Source organism: Sinocyclocheilus anshuiensis, unplaced genomic scaffold (genome assembly GCF_001515605.1).
Source record: "Sinocyclocheilus anshuiensis isolate Anshui unplaced genomic scaffold, SAMN03320099.WGS_v1.1 scaffold653, whole genome shotgun sequence".
In the NCBI taxonomy this organism is placed as follows: Eukaryota; Metazoa; Chordata; class Actinopteri; order Cypriniformes; family Cyprinidae; genus Sinocyclocheilus; species Sinocyclocheilus anshuiensis.
In genome coordinates this window covers 455,085-463,150 of record NW_015540902.1, presented here as the reverse complement: position 1 = coordinate 463,150, position 8,066 = coordinate 455,085, and the positions used below count along the sequence as shown (strand labels likewise).

At 36.4% G+C, this 8,066-nt stretch overlaps 1 pseudogene; it reads right to left on the bottom strand.

Moving 5' to 3' along the window:
• Positions 1 to 2,573: 2,573 nt before the first annotated feature.
• On the bottom strand, positions 2,574 to 4,342 carry LOC107689075 (heat shock 70 kDa protein-like; annotated as a pseudogene).
• Positions 4,343 to 8,066: the final 3,724 nt, after the last annotated feature.

Sequence of the window (8,066 nt, the reverse complement as noted above, 5' to 3'; positions counted from 1 at the left end):
ACAATCAGCTTGTAACACTCCAAAGAGAAAGGAAAAATTTAAATCGCATCATATGACCCCTTTAAAAGTTTTTGTAATACTGCTTTTATAATTTATCTAACTATTGTATATAATCTCCCAATAAACTCTTAAAGGGGTAGTTTGGCCAAAAATGAACATTTGAATGTTTATTTGAATCATGAATCATGAATGTTCAAAAATGTTCATTTATGCAACCTTTATTTCATCCCAAATTTATATTTTGAACAGTGTTGGGAAGGATACTTTGGAAATGTAATAGGTTATAGATTACAAGTTACCCTATAGTGTAACTGGTAATTACAATTTTTTTTCTCAGTAACTGTAACAGATTACAGTTACATTTATTTTGAAATTAAATTATAATTCCGTTACATGTAAATTGGGATTTGCTATGTGGGGGGGGGGGTCCTCTATGGTATCGAGCTTATATGTATGTATATATGTATATATATTTATGTATGTATGTATGTATATATATGTATATATATGTATGTATGTACGTACGTATATATTTTTTTTTTTCCTGTGGCTCAGTGTATAAAAAATTTATAATAATAAAATAATAAAACACCTCTTCCAGCAGCAACCTAGTTTTCCCAGGAGGTCTCCCATCCAGGTACTGACCAGGCTCAGCCCTGCTTAGCTTCAATGGGCAACCAGGCTTGGGCTACAGGGTGATATGGCTGCCAGGGTATAGCCTGAATGCACTGGAAGTCGCTTTAGATAAAAGCGTCTGCTAAATGCATAAATTAAATATGATTTATTCTGAAGCAATATTCTCAAATTCTTACCTTTGATCTATAAATTCAATTATAATAATGTGATTATCTATACGTTATCAAATTAAATCATTTACACTGAAAAATACAACTGCATTAAATAATATTATGAGATTCTTTTAAATATTTTTGAATATACAAACAAGAAATTATGGTGGAAATTATACTTTTCAACGAAATTAAAACGCCAGTGCCAGTAGTGTTTAATGAGTGAGTCATTGAGTCGTTCATTCAAACGATTTGTTCAAACGGCAGATTCATCAACTGTTTATGCATGGGCTAATGAAACTTTGATTCAACCGATTCTTTCAAAACACGGAATCAATCAGCAATGAATCGGCTGGTTGCTGTGAGATGCGTTGTGTTTCCGCCTAAAATGTAAGTGACCTAATATTATTGTATTTGCTTATTGAACTGTTTATAGAACTATTAAACAGTCCTAATGGTGAAAACGTAAAATATAAAAACTTTCCATTTTGAATTTTTACCTCAGAATGCTGAGTTTCTTAGTGTTGTGCGTTTTGATTTCTCCTGCAGAGGCTGTGTGAGCCTCGCCTCAACAGCGCAACCTTATTCCGTCAATAGATGCATAATATACAGTCTATGTGACGGAGCACAGCCCCGGACAGCCCCGGACCAATTTAAACCCTGAATGTTGGTAACCAAACTGTTTTGGTGACTCCCAAAAACATAGAAATTTCTCAAAATATCTGGTTAGGTTCCACTGCTCCGGGTGTGTGTTCACGGTGTGTGTGTTCACTGCTGTGTGTGTGCACTTAGGATGGGTTAAATGCAGAGCACTAATTCCGAGTATGGGTCACCATACTTGGCCACATGTCACGTCACGTCACTCAAAAAAGAAAGTCATACAGGTTTGGAATGACATGAGGATGAGTAAATGATCACAGAGTTTTTATTTTTTGGGTAGACTGTCCCTTTAAGATGAATAAAAACATAAGCTGAGTCTGTTTAACTACTTACTAGTACTGTATTTAGTTCATTTTATTAGTTTCTATTTGGTTTGTTTTTATTACTGTCTCTTTAACCCAGACTGCTGTAACCACACTTTGGCATCTGTAAAATTAGTTTATCTTCATGTTATGTAATCCATTAGTTACTGTAGATACAGCCTTTATGCATTTCACTGTTAAGTAATAATCAAGTAAACCTATGTTGAGTTAGATTAGGCCAACTTAGAGTCAATCAATTTTAGGCATGCATTCACATTTGAGAACATTAAGTAAGAAACATCTAAAAAACAGTCTTTTGTAACATTTTGTTTATATTTTTAATAGTTTATTGAGAATGTTCAGATCCTTGAAAAAAAAACTTTCATATGGAATATGGCACAACATTAATGCCTACAATTGGAATACACACACAGAAAACTCCACATTTCAACAGTCAGCATGCTGAACACTTTCTATTTATTTCTTAACGTGCAGATAACACATTACCATTAGCAGTCTTATACACGCATACATTAGCATTTCATATAACATGTAGCAGAACAGATATACCTAACAAAAATACATTTTATATGCAATCTTTCAAATGTAAATTTAAATTCTCAACTGCAATCTTTGAACAATATTGTAATATTCTCCAAAAAAAAATAAAAAATCGAATGCAGCATACAATGCACCAGAAAATCAGCAGTAGTGGTCCACAACAACGTCCAAATAAATGGTCCAAAAATTATTAAACAACAAATTATGTAAATGGAATTACAAAGAAACCTAACCAAAATCAATTACACTGCCCATCTCATACTTAATCCACCTCCTCAATTGTGGGTCCCTGAGCACGGGCCCTTGAGCTGCCACGTGTCTGAGCTCCACAGCCTCCAGCTGGCATCCCTCCCTGGTATAGCTTGGTGATGATTGGGTTGCAGACTTTCTCCAGCTCCTTCAGCTGATGTTCATACTCCTCCTTATCAGCCAGCTGGTTGTTCTCTAGCCAGCTGATGGCCTTGTTACATTTCTCAATAACTTTCTTCTTGTCATCCTCACTGATCTTGCCTTTCAGGTTCTCATCTTCCACACTGTTCTTCAAGCTGAAGGCGTAAGACTCCAGAGAGTTTTTGGCAGCAATCTTCTCTCTTTGCAGATCATCTTCAGCTTTGTATTTGTCTGCGTCCTGCACCATCCTCTCAATCTCCTCTTTACTCAGTCTGCCCTTGTCATTGGTGATGGTGATCTTGTTCTCTTTTCCAGTGCTTTTGTCCACCGCTGACACATTTAGGATTGCGTTGGTATCAATGTCAAAGGTCACTTCAATCTGCGGGACTCCACGTGGTGCAGGTGGGATTCCTGTCAGCTCAAATTTACCCAGCAGGTTGTTGTCTTTTGTCATGGCACTCTCTCCCTCATAAACCTGGATCAGGACACCGGGTTGGCTGTCTGAGTAGGTGGTGAAGGTCTGGGTCCGTTTGGTGGGGATGGTGGTATTGCGTTTGATCATGTGTCTCCCATGAGGATGGCGGCTTGGACCGCAGCACCATAAGCCACTGCCTCATCTGGATTGATGCTCTTGTTAAGTTCTTTGCCATTGAAGAAATCCTGCAGAAGCTTCTGGATCCTTGGAATTCTTGTTGATCCACCAACCAACACAATGTCATGAATCTGAGACTTGTCCATCTTAGCGTCTCTCAGGGCTTTTTCCACAGGCTCAAGTGTTCCTCCTCTGAAGAGGTCTGAGCACAGCTCTTCAAAGCGCGCTCTGGTGATGGACGTGTAGAAGTCAATGCCCTCGTACAGTGAATCTCAATGCTGGCCTGAGAGCTGGACGAGGGTGTCCTCTTGGCTCGCTCACATGCTGTACGCAGCCTCCTCAGGGCCTTCTTGTTCTGACTGATGTCCTTCTTGTGTTTCCTCTTGAATTCTTCAACAAAGTGATTCACCATGCGGTTGTCAAAGTCCTCTCCACCCAGATGAGTGTCTCCAGCTGTGGCCTTCACCTCAAAGATGCCATCTTCAATGGTCAGGATGGACACATCAAAGGTGCCTCCTCCCAGGTCAAAGATCAGGACGTTGCGCTCTGAAGCTTTGCCTATGTCAAGGCCATAGGCAATGGCTGCAGCTGTGGGCTCATTGATGATTCTGAGGACATTCAGTCCAGCGATTACTCCAGTGTCTTTAGTGGCTTGCCTTTGGGAATCATTAAAATATGCAGGAACTGTAATAATAGCATTCGTCTCCTTTGGTCCCTCCTTTGTACTCAACCTGTACCTTAGGCTTTACTCCATCACTGACGACTCGGAAGGACCAGTGCTTCATGTCAGACTGCACAACTGGGTCATCAAACTTTCTGCCAATCAGCCTCTTAGCATCAAACACGGTGTTGTTGGGGTTCATGGCCACCTGGTTTTTAGCTGCATCTCCAATGAGCCTCTCAGTGTCTGTGAAGGCATCATAGCTGGGTGTTGTTCTGTTCCCCTGGTCATTGGCGATGATCTCCACTTTTCCATGCTGAAACACCCACACACAGGAGTAGGTGGTGCCCAGGTCAATTCCAATAGCAACTCCTTTTGCAGATGACATCTTTTTTTACAGGTAGTTAACAGCTAACTATAAGAAATTAGAAACCATGTAAATATGTATTATTAAATAAAACATTTATACATTGTTCAAAAAAGCAGTAGGCAAAAAATATAAAATTCATGAAGTTATATGAAATTAGTAAATTAAAATATGAAACAGGAAGGTCTAAGGAAGGTTCTAGACAGAGACTGACTAATTAAATACCTGTACGCACAAATAAAACTGTTAATTATTGTTTAGAGTGCTAATTGATGTTAATAGTGTTCGCAAAGACTTAGAGAACCAGTATTGGTGTTGGATACTGATTTAATTAATCTTTAAGACACAAACAGCAGATACACACTTAATAGTTAGCGAAATAATAAAGAGAAACTAAACAAGAATAATAAAAATATGCTTACCTTAAAATGCTGTAGTAGTAGAAGCACCGTAGCTTCTTCAACAGATTTGATTTTTATTTCCTCAGAAAAAGTTGTCACTTTCTTTTTCTACACAGTATTTGTAGTTGGTCCTGCGGAAACACTGATGCTCCCAACCTGCGCTGCTGTTTTGTAGCAAATTAGCTCAGAAGGGAAATATGATTAATTACAATTATTTATATCAGCTGCCACTAGTAACTGTAGCAGAATTAAATTGCCCTCAACTAATCTGTTCGTCCAGCGAACATTCAGTGTAAGGTCATATCAACTCTAGGAAAGGATATTTTCGTGGCCACGGTACTTTCATACAGTATTAATGCATTAGAGCATGTAGCAAGGATCAAAAAGCCTGGTTCAGACTTAAGGGTTGCAGAAGCGTTCTAGCTCACATCCTCATCTTCTCAGAACAGAACCGCCGACTGAAAGGCTATGTGTTGGAGCCCACTGGGCATGCCCGCACCGGCTCTTCACACGGGCCTTTCAGAAGATATAGTAGAAGACGATTACATATAGGTAAGATTACATGAACGAGTGGTTCAATCATAAGCATGAATAAAACAGTATACAATACAAAAGACAATATACTGCATGGTAACCAGGGGCCTGGGGTTGTTCCCAGACATGCTGGCACCCAGTATGTCTATTGGGTGGGGTCTGTGATTATTTGTTAATCTAATGAATAATTGATTTGTTCAATCTAATGAAAAATGGTGTGTCTGATTGGTCCAAATGCTACAGTTTATATACAGAAGTCTGTCTCATTCTTACATGTTCTAAAACAATTCTCGAAAGCTCGTGCTGAACTGACCAATGAAAGGATGAAAACACAGAAAGTTCCACCCATTGCTGGGAGCTTATAGGAACCTTCATGCACTTTCTGGAGACTTCGCTAAGATTCTAGTCATAAAAATTAAAAACTTGTTTAACACTCCTATTCGTAGGCTGCATGTAGCCTATACAGGTGCATCTCAATAAATTAGAATGTCGTGGAAAAGTTAATTTATTTCAGTAATTCAACTCAAATTGTGAAGTTGAATTACTGAAATAAATGAACTTTTCCACGACATTCTAATTTATTGAGATGCACCTGTATATCATCATCACTGACATTCAGTCATCAATCGTACGTTTTTTTTTTATTATTTTTACAATAATTAAATAAAATATTGTATAGGCCTAATATTTGATGTCTGTGATTTTTTTTTGGATTTTCCAGCATAATTAATTTTCCAGGTACAATTACTTTACATATCATATCATCCAGAGCATATGCCTGGAATGACTGACACATTCAATCATATTCCCGGTGAAACACTGACGTGTGTCAAACGTGATTACAAGAAAAATAAATTGAGATCAAATGTTTTCATGAAAGCTACTGTTTGCATAGTTATTCTTAAATGTTAAATATCTTGTTTTTTAAAGCCGTAGTCAATAGAGGGCACTAAATGCACACGAACGAGAGACAATGGTTTCTTTTATCACATAGGCTACACCTGAAACCGCAAGAGATCATTTTTCCATTAGAAAATATGATTTCTTGTAATTTCACAGCTTCTAATTGCATGCATAGCCAGCTTTATATTAGCGATAACTGCCTTGTAAATCTTGCAAAGGTTTTCGATAGCCCTATTTCAAATGGTGTGATAAATATTTATACAGATATTTATACAGTTTTAAAACTTTCAACCAGTTAACGGCATATCCTGCTGTATTTAACAAGAATGTTACAGACAACAACCTTTCAATTCAGTTTCTTAAAGAAATGTGATGGTTTTAATTGCCACGGGGGTACTCTAAGATTTACTCTGGTATGCAGCACTACATCAGAGTTAAAACAAATCTATTGATTTTTAACTTCAAATAATACTCATAAGTTTCAAGTAGATACATGTTCTACCCAAGATGATTTATAACAGCTGTGCTCATTTCATTTGTTGCATGTAAATGCTTTTTCACCGTTCTTGACAGTCCTGGATCTCTCTTGATCTGGTCATTTTAAGTGAAAGGCACATTTACTGCTTGTAAGCAGCCAACTACACATTTCCCAAAATGATCAAAAGTGGTTTGTAAATAATAATCATCATCATCATCATCATCATAATCGGGTTTTAAAAAATTACCAATGTAATTATAGTATTTAAAAATGCATTTACATATCTATTGATTTTTAACTTCAAATAATACTCATAAGTTTCAAGTAGATACATGTTCTACCCAAGATGATTTATAACAGCTGTGCTCATTTCATTTGTTGCATGTAAATGCTTTTTCACCGTTCTTGACAGTCCTGGATCTCTCTTGATCTGGTCATTTTAAGTGAAAGGCACATTTACTGCTTGTAAGCAGCCAACTACACATTTCCCAAAATGATCAAAAGTGGTTTGTAAATAATAATCATCATCATCATAATCGGGTTTTAAAAAATTACCAATGTAATTACAGTATTTAAAAATGCATTTACATAGGTATTCTTCTCATCTGAAACAATACATTTAAATATTTAAAGAAAATGTTATAGATGTTCTCATAAATATGAAAAAAGATGCTATGGCTTAGATCATGATCAAAATCAGTCATTAATGAGTCTTATGCTATAGTAGAAACATTCTTTTATCTTTATATTTAACATTGAATGCACATCACATTAAAGTCACAGCCAGCTCATCATCATAAGCTAAAGAATATAGTATTCTGTGGGAAAATAGAAGCTTTTTTTTTTCTTCTACTCTGCTGGGAGACTGCAATGTTTACTGTGTGAGGAGAAGAAAGTGTACTTTAAACCTAGTTGGGGTACTTAAGTCTAATGAATGTTTATTTGTGCTTTATTGCCCTTTAGAGCCCAAATTCCTTACCTCTTTGATGTAAACAAAAATAAACAGAATATTCTATTGACGTTTCCCTGCAAATTGTCCATGGGTACACAGAAACACAGGCTCTGATACAGGACGCAAAAGGGGGAGTGGGAGCACCAAAGGGGTAAAAAAAAAAAAAAAAAAGTCTAGCTCAAACCATGTAACAAGTTCTTACAAATGTTTGTTATCCTTGTGTTCATATTGGCTTAATACATTTATGTTTCAATAATATTTATATTAATATATTCATATTTTGATATTTAGTATTTGCATATTTTACTATTCAATTATATTTTTGATATTGAATATTTTCTATAAAATTTTTATTTAGTGACAGGTAAAACACTAAAATATTTACTTATCCTTGCACCTTGAAAACAGCAAGCATAAACAATCACTATTAAAAACAAACAAACAAACAAACAAACAAACAGAAAAGTTAATATTTTG